This window comes from Panthera pardus, unplaced genomic scaffold, assembly GCF_024362965.1.
Source record: "Panthera pardus isolate Hobbes unplaced genomic scaffold, ASM2436296v1 HiC_scaffold_2, whole genome shotgun sequence".
Classification (NCBI taxonomy): domain Eukaryota; kingdom Metazoa; phylum Chordata; class Mammalia; order Carnivora; family Felidae; genus Panthera; species Panthera pardus.
In genome coordinates this window covers 76,596,097-76,614,610 of record NW_026526765.1, presented here as the reverse complement: position 1 = coordinate 76,614,610, position 18,514 = coordinate 76,596,097, and the positions used below count along the sequence as shown (strand labels likewise).

The 18,514-nt window shown below is 35.3% G+C and overlaps 1 long non-coding RNA gene across 1 annotated transcript in view; it reads left to right on the top strand.

Moving 5' to 3' along the window:
• LOC128778357 (uncharacterized) overlaps window positions 1–7,702 on the top strand; it is a 60,166-nt gene extending 52,464 nt beyond the window's left edge. The window contains exon 4 of the long non-coding RNA XR_008423956.1: window positions 6,932–7,702. This is a non-coding gene — a long non-coding RNA (uncharacterized LOC128778357). The remainder of the gene's footprint in view (window positions 1–6,931) is intronic.
• The last annotated feature ends 10,812 nt before the right edge of the window (window positions 7,703–18,514 follow it).

Here is an 18,514-nt window from a genome sequence, read left to right as displayed (position 1 = left end):
GTCAGATTAGTGAGGAATCACATGTCCTGTTAAGGGTTTCAGTTTACAATCTCAAAATGAAATTCACTGAGTGTTTTAATTTATAGAAGTATAGTCAAGTTGAGATTTAAGTAGTCATAGTCATGATTCTAGCTTTATTCATGAAGGCTGGAAATTAAAATGAAAGAAGTGCATAGAAAAATATCATTTATGTGTCTAGGTCATAGTTTAAGGGATGATGCTTTAGATAATACTAAATATAGCAGATTTTTTTCAAGAAATTGGTTGGACTCCTGGCTATTCAGGAGGTAAAAAATATGTATAGAGATTACTCATTAGTTGGATGATGATGAGTGGTGGAAGAAAGATCATATTAAGCAATCCTAGTATCTATCTTATTTGAAACATATAATAAAAATGATAAAAACAAAATAAAAATTGGCATGGGGAGAAACTGAATAAGGAAAAAGTCTGTTTCATCCAATGTTGTATTTGAGATGGCTTTTAAATACCCAAGTGGATAACTTCAATTGAATAAATGTTTAGAGATAAAGATATGTGACAAGACATGAGTCACATAGATGCTTATAGATGGTAATTTTAACAATGAACATGAGATTTCTCAGTGAACATATAGGTAATAAGAAGAGAAAGGTGATAGGGTAAAACCATGAGACTCTTCATCCTTTGAAGACTTGAAGATAAGAGAATGTGCCAGGAAAACAAATGAGAAAAGGACAAAGAAATAGGAGTTAAGAAGAAACCAGTAAAGTGAAGTGCTGGAAATTAAGGAGAGCTCAAAGTCTGTGTAGATGTCATCTATATTTAGATGGACTAAAACCTACTAAAGAATTTCATGGCATAGAGTCAACCAATGACCATCTCAGAAGCCATTCGGTAGACTGACAGGATTAGTCATATTAGAGTGTGTTTCACAGTTAAATGGACAATGGAGAAAAAAGAAACAACAAGCATAACCAACTATTTTGAGAAGCCTGGCAGTAAAAATCAAAAGCCCAGGTGTAAATGTTATAGGTTAAAAAAATGGAGATAAAAGAGGATGGGTTCAGAGGTGGGAATCATTGAATATCTGGCAACTTCACCTGAAGGGGCATCCAGCTACTGGTTTCTATATTCTTTGGAAATAAAAACAAAAAAGTAATAAGGATCAGGAGGTATAAGATGGTGGTTAAATAGATGGAAATATGAGGAAAATGGAAATAGTCTTATTGAAACAAAGAGAAAGAACCCAAAAAAGCCTGTCACTGTCTATGCCATATTTTTGAAATTAATATAATAATATTTCTTGGATAGATCCTAGTTATAAACTGTTCTTAGTTACTTTTGCTTTTTATTCATGTGTGTTTTAACTTTATTTAATTTACACAACTAGTATGATTTTTCAAGCAGGAGATAAAAATTGAAATACTCCTTAAAAGACATATATATGTTAAGTAAAATAAGTCATACAGAGAAAGACAGATACCATATGTTTTCACTCTTATGTGGATCCTGAGAAACTTAACAGAAGTCTATGGGGGAGGGGCAGAAAAAAAAAGAGGTTAGAGAGGGAGAGAGCCAAAACATAAGAGACTCTTAAAGACTGAGAACAAACAGGGTGATGGGGGGTGGGTGATGGGTATTGAGGAGGGCACCTTTTGAGATGAGCACTGGGTATTGTATGGAAACCAATTTGACAATAAATTTCATATAAAAAAAGTAAAAAGTAGACATATATTTTTACTTTAGATATATCAGAACTGACCCTTTTCTGTCTAATTTATGTACAAATGTATATACTTAAAGAGAAATATAATTTGTCTCTATTAGAAATGCATCCATTCAATCGCAAACAATAGAAAGACTAACAGCAACAAACATAAAAGTCTTTATTTTTTCTCACACAAAATTTTGGAAAAACAGGAGAAAATAACTAATCAAAATGCTGCTATTTTTTTTTAAATCTAGGTCTTATGCAGTTAAGACATTGATTCTAATATTTTGTTAAAAATAAATTCTTCAAAATTAATTTTAGAGGAGTAGAACTAAACGTTATGCATTTCAGATAAAATATATAATCCATCAAGAAAAATATAAATTTTAAAGCATGAAATTATTAAACATTTATTAACATTCTAATGTAAATTATTAGCTGCTATATTAGTTCTACTGCTTCCGTAGATGCCTGCCCTGCTGTCAAGGAAACTCTCATGCCTGTCACCTTTAATGTAGTTTGCTGAGATTTCAGTATTTTCTTCTTATCTTTAACTCTTTTGAGGTAGTACTTGCAAAGTCAGCATCTCCAGCAGCTCTTCCAATCTTTGCAATTGTATTAAGTCACAGCAGCTTTCCCCAGCGTACCATCCCTTTCCCTAGTGGAGAGCTTATTACTGTTCGTGGGTATCCCCTGAGTCCATGATGACTCTCCATAGGGGAATAGAAATGGAAGGAGGCAGAGGAGGTGATGGAGGTCAGGGGTAAAACAACTTATGGAGGCCTATGATGAGATATCAGAGATAAGTGGGAAGGTGGGAGATTGAAGAAGAGGAGGGGAAGAAAAGACTGGGGGGGGGGAAAGCAGAAAAATGCACAAAGCTCTTGCGCAGTGGCTCAAGTAGTAGTGCACCAACAAGTACAAGTGTTTTGATGAAAAAATAATGAATTCATAATAACAAAAAATATTTGAATACTGGATGCTATGCACCAGTGTTGTAATAACTCCACACAAAGTCTTGAGATCAACTGTTGCTATTGTTGCTGAGGCTGGGTGGTGCCACGGCTGGAACTCGCTGTACGGAGATGACTGGAACTTCAGCCATAATATCTGCATTCATGGCAGGTGGAATGATATAAAGGAAGATTTCAGGTGCATTATGGAGAAATAAAGTTGGAAGCAGTTAAGTCACTCACTGCAGAATGACATTTGGCTTAACCATTGTCACCAACCAGGGGGGAAAACAGTATACATTTTTCTTTTGGCAAATTTTCATTGGCCCACTGCAACTCAACTCAATCTAATATTCTTTTGATTTGCAATAAGTTGTTTTCCAGTCAACATTTAAAAAATAATCATAGCAGGAAATAAAGTATTGTATTTACCCACATTGTTTCTATTTCCCTTTCTCTTACTTCCATCAGGTGGGTTCTTGTTACCTTCCATTGTGGGTTTCCTTTTACTAGAAGGATTTTTTTTCTTTTAACATTACTCTCTTTCTTTGTTTTCCCTTTCTGGCATGCATAATATACAGATATTTGTATTTCAATTTATATTCTACAAATCACTTGAATTGTTAAATTTTTCTTTTTCTTTATTTTTTCTTGATGTCTTTTGGGAGAATTCTGTGACCTAGTATTTGAACTCATTAAGGTGTAGTTTACCTGTAACAGTTCTGTTATAAATCTCATTCATAGAGTTCTTTAAACTATTTTTATGATTAATATTTCAAATTAGTTCTGTTAACAATTGTAAAATGATTGTCTTTGTTTATCCTTGCTCCATCCTATTGAAATTTATATTATATATTTGAGAATGTTGTCAATCTTACTTTGGCTTGCCTATTAATATTGCTTTATCTAGCACAGTTTTTCAGTTTGTTATATTTTATTTAGACCAGCATTCTACTCAAAACCTCATAGTTTTTCCTGGGAGCAAATTTTTTTCAGATAAATCAACTAGCTTAGGTAATGTTGTTCCAAGGTATGGGGTGAAAGACCTGGAACCTCTTTAATTTAGGGAATGGATGATATAGGAACCACTACAAGGATGATGTCCCAAATTTATTCTAAATTTGTTCTGACTTTCCCTGTGACCACATCTACCACTAGGTAACTCACCCCACATGAAACCAATATTTAAACAACATCACCTTGCCCTTTGGGTATGAGGGTGAAGAATAGGAACTTTTAGTTCTACCTGTACTTGTTTTTATCCACTCACCACACTTTTTCCCTCTCAGTCTTTGTGCTAGTGTCATACCTTTTATTTCCATATCCTAGAAGTACCAAAATATGCTGTATCATTCTTGCTTAAAGAGTTATCTTTTAATGAGCTATATAGCTAATTAGCCTTCAAATAAAGTTAAATAGAATCACTTCAACAAAGAAGATATACTGATTGCAAATAAGCACATGAAAACTGAGTTAATAGCATTACACAATAGATACTACTGCATAATTACTAGAATTACTAGTATTTAGAAATTCTAGAAATAGAAATTCTAGAAATAGAAATAGTATTCTAGAAATACTAGAATATCTGAAATTTAAAAGTCTGATCATACTAAGTGTTGGTAAGGATTTGGAGCAATTAGATTTCTCATATTCCACTGGTTGAAATGTTAAATAATAAAATCACTTTGGAAAACTGTGTGGCAATTTCTTTAAAAGTTAAATATACACCTACCTTTTACCCCAGTCATTTTACTCCTGTATATTTGCCCAAGAGATATAAAACCCTATGTTTGTACCAGCACTTGTATATAAATATTGGTAGTGTTTTTAATCATAAAAACTGCAAATATTCCATATGTCACTAACAGATGAATGAATGAGCAAATTGTACCAGCTATACAACAGGGTACTCAGCAGTTAGGAGGAATTACATATTAATACATGCAACAACATGGATGCATCTCAGAGTAGTAATGCTGAATGGAAAAAGGCAGACATAAAATAGTATATAGTTTCTGATTGTATTTATACAAATCTCTAGAAAATGCCCACAGATATATAAAGACAGAAGAAAGGCATGTGGTTGTTTAGGGATAGAGCAGGCAGGACTCTGCAGGAGGGAGAGTTTATAAAAGGGAATGATGAAATTTTCAGGGGTAATGAATATATGCATTATGTTGATTATGGTGAGATATATAGAGACATGAATACATATCCCACCCTGCCTCCTCAGGGAGAGGGAGGTGGCAAAGTAAATGAAATAGGTGAAAGGAGTCCAAATAAGAAAGAGCTTGCTGTATGGTCAGCCACCGCCACTTGCTTTTGGCAGACTCAGAGGCAAGCAGGAGAGTGGGAAGGAAAGCTTGAGTAGAGAAGAGAAGCCTGGAGGTGTCCTCTCTGGAGGCTGTTGTCATGGGGAAGCTGTGGGTAGGAAAACCAGAAGCTGGGGTCTTGCCACGTGATGGCTGAGGGCTGCATATTTCGTTCTCTCTGGTTGGTCCTAAGTTGGAAGCAAGACAAAAATTAGGGAAGCTGTTAATTATTAATCAAGTCTTGCCCTTTAGGGCTGATTGCTGTAGGAATTGTTTGACTTGATGGACAGAGAGAGGCAGAGATACTGTCAGAGACAGAGAATATGAGAAAGAACTAGAGAGGGAGAGATAGCTAAATAGCTCATTTTACTTTTCTAGTCTGGTATTACAGTTCAAAACGTTTTTTTATCATATATAATCCTACTCAAAATATTCTTTATTAAACTAGAAAATTCATTAAAATGCCTATTTTCTAACATTCTTCCACGTGGTTTTTAAACTTCAGGCTCTTATAGCTTCTAACCTTAAAATGGCATTTGAATTTCTGACAGTGGTTCTGAACACATCAGTTTGCCCTAATTTTTTTTTCTCTTTGTTAGAAACACTATTTCATTCCTATGGGATGTTGAAAGATATATAAGGAAGTTAATGCCTATTTTTATGGGACTTTATAAAAATTTATGGTGTCTAAATTTAAATAAAATAAAAACAGCGACAAAAAACTGTGTTTTTGAGACAAAGATTAGAGCCTGTAGAGGTGAGAGTTTGATAAGAGCAATAGTCCCACAGTATCTGTATTAGGCAGCTAGGGATGGGTGGGAGCCATGTGGGAGAGAGACTGGATATTCAGAGTATTTCAAAGAATTTCTCAGCTTTCAAGGTCATCATTAACATGCAGAGAAGTAAAGCACTTGAAGGATTTAAGTAATAGAATGAGATAAGGCAAAATTCAGTGGTTCCAGGGAGCCAAACCTTTATTTAAAAAAAAAAAAAAAAAAGTCATTTTTTTCGGATTTCTGTCCTTCTGAAGAAAAAAATGAGGTGAATAATACTGAAAATTGTACTCATCTAAAATATGAATAAAGAGTAGTTAAAAACTCCTGATTTTCAAATATTTATGAATTTTAACACATAAGTTTTCTTCTATGATTTAAAAATATATATTCTTCAATTATTTATTAAACAAGTGAATTATTAAAACAATATGTCCCCCAACTTAGCACAAACCTTTGATTTTAAGTGAAAAATTAAGAACTATTGATTGACTAGAACAACAAAAGGCCATATCTTTTCAATAAACATACAAATGGTATTTCTATAGAGGCAGATGCTTTCAAAAATCTGTATTTGGACTTTCAATGGCAAACAGTTCAGTGGCAGTGAGGGAGACCAGAGCAATAAATAACTCTGGCTTTAAAATCAGACACACCTGGGGTGATTGGGTGGCTCAGCTGGTTTAGCATCTGATTTAGCCTCAAGTTATGATCCCAGGGTCGTGGGATCAAACCCACATAGGACTCTGAGCTGAGCATGGAGCCTGATTAAGATTCTCTCTCTCTCTCTCTCTCTCTCTCCTCTCTCTCTCTCTCTCTCTCTCTGTCTCTCTCTCTCTCTCTCTCTCTCTGTCTGTCTCTCTCTCTCTCTCTGTCTCACGCTCTCTCTCTCTCTCTCTCTCTCTGCTCCTCTCCCCTTTTTGTGTTTTTTCTAAAATTAAAAAAGAAAGGAAGGAAGAAAAAAATTAAAAATTAAAAAAAAAAAAATCAGACACACCTGTATTCAAATCTCAGCTCCACAATCTGTCACCTGTGTGCTCATGAAAGTCTTCTTCAAACTAGGGTCTTGTATTGATCCACAAAATGTGATAATAAGGGCAATCATATCATTTCAATAGGGGCATTTATAAAGGGCTTACTAGGTGTTAGGCTTCTTAAGTATTTCATATTAATTATGACCTTTTATTCTTATGGCAGTCCTATGAGTTACGTACTATATTATCATCATTTCAATTTTATGAACAAGGATATGAAGCCACAGAAAGGTAAAGTGAATGGCCCCAAGAATCCCACAGCTGGTGAGTAGTTTGCTTCCCTCATCTGTGCTTGTCTTGCTTTTAAGAGGATTACAGGAGATAATGCTTGTGTGATGCTTTCCATAAGCACTTACCAAATATGCACTTGGAAACAAGTAATATTATTGGTTAATATGGAAGTAAAATCTTCTACATCAGATGAGCTTCTATCACTGTTCATTAACCATTTTACTGAAAGAGACCATTAGCTCTGGGCCCTTTATTTGCTAATTTAATTGTCTTGGACTACCTGTCTAGAAAAACCACAAACCAAACACATTCACAAAGACATGTATCATTAAACCTGACCAAACCTACACGATCCAAAGAACAAGGTAACTGTCAATGGGTACTTTGCTTTGTATCAGTACTGTTGCTAATGTAATTTGAGAACTGCTTATGAACAAGTATGCTGAAAGAGCCAATAAGGATTTACAAGTAAGCTGTGATATTTCTACCTCCTTTCTTCTTTGTAAATTCTAAAGAACACATTTTATTCTTTGGGAAATGTTTAAGTAAATCCTTTTAGGATTAAATCATGTTGTAAATTCAGTGGGGGCACCTGGGTGGCTCAATCTGTTAAGCATCTCACTATTTCAGCTCAGGTCATGATCTCACTGTTGGTGAGTTCAAATCCCAAGTCTGGTTTTGTGCTGGCAGTGCAGAGCCTGCTTGGAATTCTCTCAATCCCTCTGTCTCTGCCCCTCCCCTGCTCGTGTTTTCTCTCTCTCTGTGTCTCTCTGTGTCTCTCTCTGTCTCTGGATAAAATAATTACCACAGATTCTAAGGTGGAATTGAAAAACTTTTCAAATAATATTTGCCATTGTACCTTCCAATTAAATAATGAGTACCTTTGGAAAGTATTACCCATCAGATGAAAACAAGACCCAACTAAGATGTAAAAATAAATCAGTACTGGGAGCAAAGATGCATTTAAAGTAAATAAAAACACAATCAGTAACATTTGACTACTAATAGCCCCTGCTTCTTATATATCACTTTTCATGCTGGTGAGAAAAAGTGTTTTATTTTTTTAAGGTTTATTTTATAAACTACTTCATAAGGACTAGAAAACCCGCAAAAATTTCAAAAGACATAGAGCAATAGCTTCTGTCTAGTCCTCAGTCTTCCCTCAGCCTCCTCTGAGCATGTCTGCTGAGACCAGGTGAAAAGAACATTTGAGAATAAAATGAGAAGGTGGACATGGCAACAAAGTTGACAACTTATTTTCTGGGATTTAAGAACAATAAATTTTGTCAATTAATACCCAGTAAAAGAAAAGAAGAAAAAGAATGCTCAGTGACTCAGAAAAGCATGTGCTTAATTCACTCTTTTGCATAAACACAGCAAGGTAGATAAATATATAACACAGAGTTAACGTAGGTGTATATAAAACAGAGTTGCCTGTTGAAAGACCAAGTAAGCTTGGCTTTTATCAGTGACTAAAAACAATAAAATAGAGGCTTGTGAACACTGGTTATAGGAAAACTCTCACTCTGTGAAAAGATTGATAATTTGCCATAAAGTCAGAGCAAAAATAATAATCCCATGCCAATAATGAAAAAATAAATCATCCAAGTTTAGAAAAAGACTGCAGGACTTTGATAGCAATAAGAAGATGAAGCACAAAGATGAGTCTATCAATTGAGGGGGAAAAACGTGATCAGGGCCTTTTGTTTTGTGTTTTGTTTTATTGTTGTTTTTCATCTAGACTAACTGGATATGGAAGCATGTCTCCACCTTTGGCTACATAGCAAATATGCTTTGACACGCTCGGATAACAAAAAGGTAGATTCTAATATGACACATATTAGTGGAATCTACAGTGGCATCTCCATGGAGGTCGCATACCGCATTCATGTGTTCTTTCTTGGCACCCGAGAGCTGCCCAAGCACCAGAGCCAGGTTTTGCAATTACTCCTGGCTTCCGCCTTGGCTACAATTTCAATTATAGCTGTTAATCATGGCTAATTGAGAGCATAGCAAAAAATCTGTCACTTGTAGAGAGGAAGTAGTGTTTTAAATTCCTATAAACAAAGCTCTTGCTAAAAGCTTGGATAGAGGGAGCAGAAATGGGGAAGGAGGCGGTATTGGCCATGACCATGAGGATGCTAAACTATCACAAGTGTTTTTAATTAAACTGGAATGGCTAGGTGGAGTAAGATTTAAAAAGAAAGACTGGCTGTTTGCCCCATAAAGACATCAGAATCTCCTGGCAGATGCCAGGATAATTTCTGGTATAGACACCTCCAGAAAGCTGTTGCCAAGGCTCCAGAAAACTTCCCACTGCATTAGCCTTTGGATCCAGTGTCTGCTGTCCACTCCCAGACACCATCTCAGATCTTAGGACTCAGCTCTATTATGCTGGCTCTTTGCCCAGGCCCAGATACTGACTTGTGTATAAATTTCCAGGTCTGTGACACTGACCACCAACCCTTAGCCAGCAGAAGCATGAAAGGGCTCAGCAGAACCAAATCCAGAGATCCTAAATAGCACAGGTATTTTTATTTTTTTTAAGTTATTTCATCTATTTTGAGATGGACAGAGACAGCATGATTGGGAAAGGAGCAGAGAGAGAGGGAGACAGAGAATCCCAAGCAGGCTCCTCACAGAACTCGACACAGATCTCCATGTCATGAACCATGAGATCATGATTTGAGCTAAAACCAAGAGTCAGGCTCAACTGACTGAGCCACTCAGGTGTCTCTCACCCTAATTCTAAAGCTGCATAAATCTGCCTAGCACTAGCTGTTACATTATTATTATAACACTGATTGTTATACTACTTTATATCTTACATAGCATTTACCACCTACTTTATATAATCTTTATAACAACCCTATAAGCAATGTATTGTCAAAAAGGTTATTTTGCAAATAAGCAGAAAAGTTACAACATCTTGCACATGACCACAAAGTTAGTGAGTACCAGGACAGTGACTGAAACTCTGACCCTGATTCCATATTGCATATTGCTTCTACAGAAATACTGCTGTTTGGCTGTGAAATCTAAACAGAAATGTAAACACATGCTGAGTTAGAACAAGGCTAAAGTCATAAAAATAAAACAAACAAGTAAAATACTTTTAAAACACTAAAGGTTCCGTTTTAATGTTGATTTTACAATGGCTTTTTGTATTTTCTCAACATTTTATCTTCCAACATCTTTTCATCCTGGATCCAGTAGCCTCTTTGATAGGGATAGTATTGCAGGAAGCTTTCACTTTCTGCCCTGTCTTCCCTGTCCTGAGTTCTATCCCCAATAGATCCTTGGTCACCTTTATCTGCCTTATGAACCTTATCTGTTCAGTCGGTCTTCTTCCATCTTCTGATTCAATTTATACCCTACACTGGCTTGTATCTAGAGCTATATGCAGATACAGAACAGGAGTGCTTCCTCTGAATATATTGGGATTGTTGGTAGCCATAGCCTAAACACTCCTCGTCAACATTTCAGCATTAGTGGGACAATGCAGGAGGCTGCTAGCAGAATTCCTTCCTTATACCTTTTAGAAACACTCTCAACATCATCCTTATGCCAGCTCATCCCTTTCCATTACCCAGGTATTAGTGAAGATATGAATAGGGAGAAATCCCATCCCATCTAGGACAAGGGCCTTTTCTAGTACCAGTATCCCTGCTTCTCTCTACCGAGAAGACATGCTTCAAGAAAAAGGACTTTACTTTCCTGTGCTGAATTTTTCAGGTTTTATTGAGAAGAAATGAGTGCCATTTGTTGAGACGTAGTTTTACAAGTAAAGGCAAAGGAGGGGCACTAAGGTGGCTCAGTTGCTTACGCATCCAAGTCTTGCTTTGGGCTCAGGTCATGATCTCACAGTTGTGAGATCAAGCCCCGCATTGGGCTCTACACTGGGTGTGGAGCCTGCTTAAGATTCTCTCTCCCTCTTCCCCTCCCCTGCTCATGTTTTCTCACTTTCTCTCCACAAAACAAAACAAAACAAAATAACAACAACAAAAAAAACAAGTAGAGGCAAAGGATACATATATCACAGAGTAATGTTAGTTTTTATATCAAATAACAAGGGGAATTTCAGCAGTCAGAATAACTACTGACTTAAATATGTAGAAGAGAGACTAAGGCCAACTCGTGTTCTGGGTAGACTAGAAACGTTATAGTCCCTTATATATCATGGCAAGAGATGACTAGGGAAATAGAGTTTTTGAAAAGAAAGCAATTGGATTCTAATTTTGAGAATGTGATTTGAGTGCATGCAGTGTTAAGTAAACTGACCCTTTCTCTCTAGAGTGCAAAAGCATCTTAAAGGTCTTTGCTGTTTTCACCCATCTGATATCTTTATTTATGGCGTCATTCAGCGATCTCACAAGTTTCTTTAGTTTCTTTCATATTCTACTAAAAGAGTATTAGGTCTCCATGTTAGAACTGGATTCCTGTTGCTATTTCTACCCCATCACTCTAATCTTGTGAAAATATATTTAAGGATGACACAAGTAGCTATACCAGTGAATTTAGCTTTAAAGATAGTAATTTCTTCCATTTACCAGAGCACCATTTGATTGATTGTTTGAAGTACGAGGAAACCAGGAAGAAGGCAGAGGAAACCTAGACTTCAATAATTTTGTTCTGTTGTCCTGTTTATCCCCTACCAAAAATCAAGTAGGAATCTAGGTATCCTCCTGTATCTCTCTCTCCTACAGAACACAAACCGCTTTAAAGAAGACACACTAAAGCTTACCTCTTGGTGCAGCATTGTGACCAGGGTGCGTGAATGCCATCTGTTCCCTTTCTCCTTCCTATGCCCATTGACATTTAGTGAATTCCTAAAAGAAATGTTCTGCTGTCTATAAATAATAACCCTGGTATTCACCTATGGCAAGTTAATTGTGATCCCCACAATAAGTTCATCATAATCGCAAAAGAACACTGATTATATAGCAGGCACTCTTTTAAGCATTTTATGTATATTATGACATTTAATCTTCACAATAACCTGTGAAGTTGTTACTAAGGTGCCAGACATTATCCCCATTTCACAATTGAGAAAGATGAGGCAAAGAGAATTTAAGTAATTTCCCTAAGGTCTCACAACTTTCCTACAGTCTTCAGGCAGTCCAGTCTCTGCAGCAATGGTTTTGACCGTTACGCTGAAATGACCTTGAATCTTGAGCTATTAAATATGATGGTGTACTGGATGAATTCTTAAATTTCCATGAAGTTCTAAAATTTAAACTTTTTATAGCATTCTATAGTAGGTATGAATGACTAATAAACCAGATTAATATACATCCTGAGACAGCTAGATTTTTTTTAAAGGAGGTTGCTAACCCAAATTGGTCAGTGTTGAGGCAGCATGATTAAATGAAGACTATTCAGTGAATAGATATTTTCTGAAAAGGTCACCTTCCCTCAGCTTCTTAAGAGATTCATCATGGGAAGCTGCCTACACCAAAGATAGATCTAGGTCCTACTTACTTTAATGTAATTTCATTTACAAATGAAAACCTGTTCTTTCTACAATTTTTTCTTCTGAATTAGATATGTATTCTAAATTTTTTAAAAAATATATCATTTAGATAATATAGAGTTAATTTTAGAAGGTTTTTATTTCAGGGTGACTGGGTGACTCAGTCAGTTAAGCGTCCACCTCTTGGTTTCATCTCATGTCATGATCTCATGGTTCATGAGTTCAAGCCCCTCATTGGGCTCGTGGCTGACAGCCCAAATCCTGCTTGGGTTTCTCTCTCTCTCTCTCTCTCTCCTTCTCTCTCTGGCCCTCCCCTGCTCATTCTCTCCCCCCCCCCCAAATAAATAAATTTAAAAAGTCTATAGAAAGTTTTTATTTAAGTACAAGTGATAAAATATTTAGTGTTAGAAACACATGATATGCTCCTGTGTTGTGAAAACCTTTTGCTCATTTAGGTTAACCATTTCAAACAGAGTACAAAATGTTACTGCAATACTAAATAAATCAATTACTCATCATACAGGGGAAGGGGAGCATAGTGCAATTCATGAAAACACTGTATGAACATATTACTTTATACTTGTCTGATCATTCTCTTTTTCCTGTCTATGTCAAAATAAAGAAAAAGGTTAAGAAGCAGATAGTTAGGAGAAGTTGCTTTAAACTAAGACATTCCCATGAAAAGTGAGTCTTGAGTATTTTATATTAGAAAAAGGTGTATATTTAATTATTAGTGATGTGAATAATTAGATATAAGGAATAAGGTAAGAATTTTATCTGATTGTATGAATATATTAGAGAGATGGAAAATTTAATTTCTACAATAAATGGAGATATAATATACATTGTATGTAAACAGATAATTTTATCTTCTTTCGTCTTATAAATCAAAAGCTTTATTTCAGCTATTAAACTGCAAGAGTAAATTGGCAATCCATGTATATTCTGAATTCCTTGATTTACCAGAGGACATAGCAGATTCCTAGAATGCAACCAAAAAGAAAACAATTATATTTCTTTTAGCCAGACGCCACACTTTACTAATCTTTTATTGTCCAATATGCCACTTGAGTGCATTTTATATGTGAGTTAATTGAGGGCCCTTTTAAAGAAATAAAAACAAAGCTGAATTACAAATTAATTAATTTTTTAAAAAATTAATTACAAATTAATTAATTTTTTAAAAAATTACAAATTAATTAATTTTTTAAATTCATCAAAATTAATTAAATTACATTAAGTAATGTGAGTGCTGTGATTCTGTGTTACTACAGTCTATGACACAGGGTGGGTTTGGTCCATATATACTGCTTGTTAAAGCCAACACTGGTTTAGCATTACTGGTCAGGGAATGTTCTATGTGATTTATATTTATAGAGTTCTTTAATTTTCACCACAATTCAATAAGAAAACAAATTTGTTTTCATACCAAAAAAAAAAAAAAACTTCTGAAGCAAGAGATTTTAATTAAATTCTCAAGGTTACATGACAAGTGATAGAGCAGATTTAAAAGTTGGCAGTCTGGCAAAAGAACTCTCTTAAATACTACATGATACTGCTTCTAACATCGTGTATATCACAACAATATTTCTTTCCACCACTGAGTGCTAAGAAGAATTATGTTTCTAATATGTGTAAGGGAGAAAATACTTTTCCTCTACTCTCTTATGTTATGTCACTGGGAACTGTGAATTAAATGGACAAAAGACAGATTAACAGGGGGAGAAAAAGCATATAAATTTTATTTCATGTTACTATTTTAATTTTTTATGTACATAGAGGCCTTCATAGAAAAGAAGCCAAGTTCCAAAGAAACAGTTAAACTCGGGGTGGGAGTGGGGGGGATGGCAGGGAGAGGAGGAGTTATATACCATTTTAACAAAGGGCAATACATTGTGGAGAAATGACAGGACAAAGGAAAAGGGGTTTGAGATTCTAGGGGCGGTAAATTATGGAAGGTAGATATATGAAAGATAGTGGTGAGTGGAAGATAAGGGTTATTTTGTAAGATTCTGTTTATGTAGGCTCATCTTCGCAATGTTCTGTCTCTGGTGAATAAAGATTGTTCTTCCCTTCCTGGTATGAGAAAAGAGGACAACTTCACAAGGGAAATTTGTGCCCAGCTTTTAAGCAGATAGGGAAAGAATATCCTGTGTCTGTTTTTTCTCAATTGCCTTCAGATCAAAGTGCCATATTCTAGGTATTCTGATCCTCTTCACGTGGAAATAAGAATCTGGGTATTTAAAATAAAAACAGGATGTGTGAGAAATGTATCTGGAACCAACCATAATAGAAGTGAGGGCCAGTTGCTGGAGGTCCTTTAAGTTGCTTGTCAGTAGTTAGGTAACATCATGGTCATTCTCACTCATGTAAACACATGAAGAGATCAAGTTCCAAGAAGTTGTTTCCTGCTTTCCTGAAAGTATTACACGCCTGATGCAAGGTGGGGACTAGGTTACTGTACATTGATATGCTTAGTATTTAGGAGTATAATTATGATATAAGTAAGACAGGATAATGAAGGTAAGCTAGCTGGATAGGATGACATACAATGGTTTAAAAAATTTAAGTGCACTCAGATTTCTTCCTGAAAAGGAGTAGTAAAGCTCAGAGCACCTGTCACCATTTTAGATATGATTATCTAGAAGAACAGTAGGTGCAGACAACACATCAATCCATAGGCATTGGTCAGAACTAACTTCACATGAAGCCACACTGTTGTTCATGGTATTTGTATTTGCTTGGGGTGGCACATGTGGCAGTAGGAAAGAGAGATGTCCCAGGCCTTTTGTGAGGACTTGCAGACAATTTCTGGGCTGTTGTTCACAGGCCAGAAGAAATGAATGTAAAACAGTCAGTAAACAGTTTTAGTCTTTTCCCTCCACTTAACTGTCTTGTAGGCTTAATCAGTGCTCTGTAGACTCATGTCATGGCACACTGATTCTCCAGGATGCCCATGCAATTCTCTGCTTAACAGTGGAGTTGAATGCTTCCAACAATAGTAGTGCTTTTTTCCCAAAACTTGTTTATAACATTTTCATATTATTATAATCACTTAATTTAATTAAGTTAAATGCTTCCAAATATTGCACAAAAAGAAAAATTAAATTAAATGTAAGATGACCGCAAAAGATTAGGGAAAGTGATGGTATTTATATTTATCAAGTCCTTTTAAAATATATTTAAGTTAATCTTGTAATTTAAAGAAATCAAAACTGATAACATAAGTGCCCTGAGAACACAGGTTAGATAAGAAAGAGCTGAAATTAAATTAGTTAAAGACCTATCTTGGTATTTTAGCAAATAAATAAATATGATGTATTTTAAGTTAAATATTTATGGAAATACATATTTATTCTTTCTAACATTACTTTTTACATTAACCATTTTAAGTTTTGCAGTGTCTTCCAGTTAAATATAATGAAATAAATGGAGTATGACATAAATATAGTCATTATAAGGTTTGTGTGTTTCAGGGTGCAGGTAACACATCATATCAGGCCTTTCTCTACCTACTACCTTATAAAGTTCTGCCCTTTGTTCCACAATCAGAGTCATTGCAACTAGAGACCACAACCCATCTTGGTAGAGGTTGAGTTTACCACAATGGACTTTCATTTCTTTTTTGACAAGGAAAAATGAAGGAAGGAAGGAAGGACGGAAGGAAGGAAGGAAGGAAGGAAGGAAGGAAGGAAGGAAGGAAGGAAAAAAAGGAAGGGAAGAAAGAAAGAAAGAAAGAAAGAAAGAAAGAAAGAAAGAAAGAAAAAGGAGAGAGGGAGGGAAGAGAGAGGGAGGGAGGAAGAAAGAAGGAAAGAAAGGAAGAGGAAGGAAGAGGATATTTACCCTGTTACATAGAAACTTTAACAAATTCTTATGTTTCAGAATTTGCAAAACTGAAACCTGATAATTTTGTGGATTATGCTTTATTACATTTAAAAATGAAAGGGAAATATATTTTTCTCAAGGAAATTGAGGCCTTATGGTGTGATTTTGTGTGAGAAGGAAATAATTGCAGGACGTTGAGCTTTGTGTTATAGCCTCCTTATAATCCAAAGGTGACACTTGTGTTTGGAAAATGCCAAAATAATTTAATGATCTATAAGGTACTCTTACAAAAATAAATGCAACGAATTTATTTATTTATTTATTTATTTATTTATTTTTAATATATGAAATTTATTGTCAAATTGGTTTCCATACAACACCCAGTGCTCATCCCAAAAGGTGCCCTCCTCAATACCCATCACCCACCCTCCCCTCCCTCCCACCCCCCATCAACCCTCAATTTGTTCTCAGTTTTTAACAGTCTCTTATGCTTTGGCTCTCTCCCACTCTAACCTCTTTTTTTTTTTCCTTCCCCTCCCCCATGGGTTTCTGTTAAGTTTCTCAGGATCCACATAAGAGTGAAACCATATGGTATCTGTCTTTCTCTGTATGGCTTATTTCACTTAGCATCACACTCTCCAGTTCCATCCACGTTGCTACAAAAGGCCATATTTCATTCTTTCTCATTGCCACGTAGTATTCCATTGTGTATATAAACCACAATTTCTTTATCCATTCATCAATTGATGGACATTTAGGCTCTTTCCATAATTTGGCTATTGTTGAGAGTGCTGCTATAAACATTGGGGTACAAGTGCCCCTATGCATCAGTACTCCTGTATCCCTTGGGTAAATTCCTAGCAGTGCTATTGCTGGGTCATAGGGTAGGTCTATTTTTAATTTTCTGAGGAAACTCCACACTGCTTTCCAGAGCGGCTAAATGCAACAAATTTAAAGGTACACTTTATACTATGAAAGAATTGCTATCATTATGAATAATATCCAACCTATCAGAAGAGCAATTTATACTTTCAGAAAACTTGTCTCAATTATAAAGCAAATATGTTAATGTGTAAAGTATTTCTTGTGGCACCTGGGTGGCTCAGTGAGTTAAACATCTGACTCTTGATCTCAGCATTGGTCATGATCTCACATTTTGTGAGTTTGAGCCCCACATCATGCTCTGTGCTGATGGTGCAGAGCCTTCTTGGGATTCTGTCTCTCCTTCTCTCTGCCCCTCCCTGGCTTGTTCTCGCTCTCTTTCTCTCTCTCCCCCTCTCTCTCAAAATAAATAAATTAACTTAAAAAAAGTTAAAGTATTTCTCAAGACTTTTGAGACACTGGTGACGTATTATTTATACATTGTCACATGAAAAGAGCCAGTATTGCTTTCCCTGGTTAAGTACTTTGAAAGTAATCTCCCACATTGGATCAAGTATTATAACATCATACAAGTCAGTTTCTTTTTATCATTATATGTCTTGATTAAGCCATTTTGTATATAAAACATTAATTCATAACTTCTTTTTTGTTTTCCTTACTGTGTATAATTTACACGTATATTTTGTTTTCATTTGGGTGTAACATCCAACATTCATTTCCCATTATTTATCCATAACACTCCATGTAAATTACTCATGTGAAGTATCAAGAAAATGGTCTTTGATATCTGAAAGCACAGATTCAGATTCTGTGCTTTGCCACTTATTTTATTCCAGCAGTCTACATAGAAAATTCAAGGCATCAACAAGCATCCTAGAATAAGTGATTCAGCAACATTGCAGGATACAAGGTAACACACAAAAATCAATTATATTTCTGTATTATGTTACTATATATTAGTAAGGAATAAGTGGGGAATGAAATTTAAAACAAGATACCATTTATAAATTGAATAGAAATGACATACTTAGGTTTAATTCTAAATTAAAAAGAAGAGTGAGGGTGGTTTGTTTGCATGCTAAAAACTATACAACACTAATTAAAGAAATTAAGGATTAGTAAAAATGGAGAGTCATACCATGACAATCAGCTGGAAATATCAACATAGTAAAGAACTCCATTCTCCTCAGACTGACATACAGATTTAACACAATTCCCATCCCAAAAAAATATTTGCACATATAGAAAAACTTATTTCAAAATTTTTATGGAAATGTGTCAGAAATATAATAACTAAAACAATGTTTAAAAAGTAAGAATGTGAGAGGAATCATT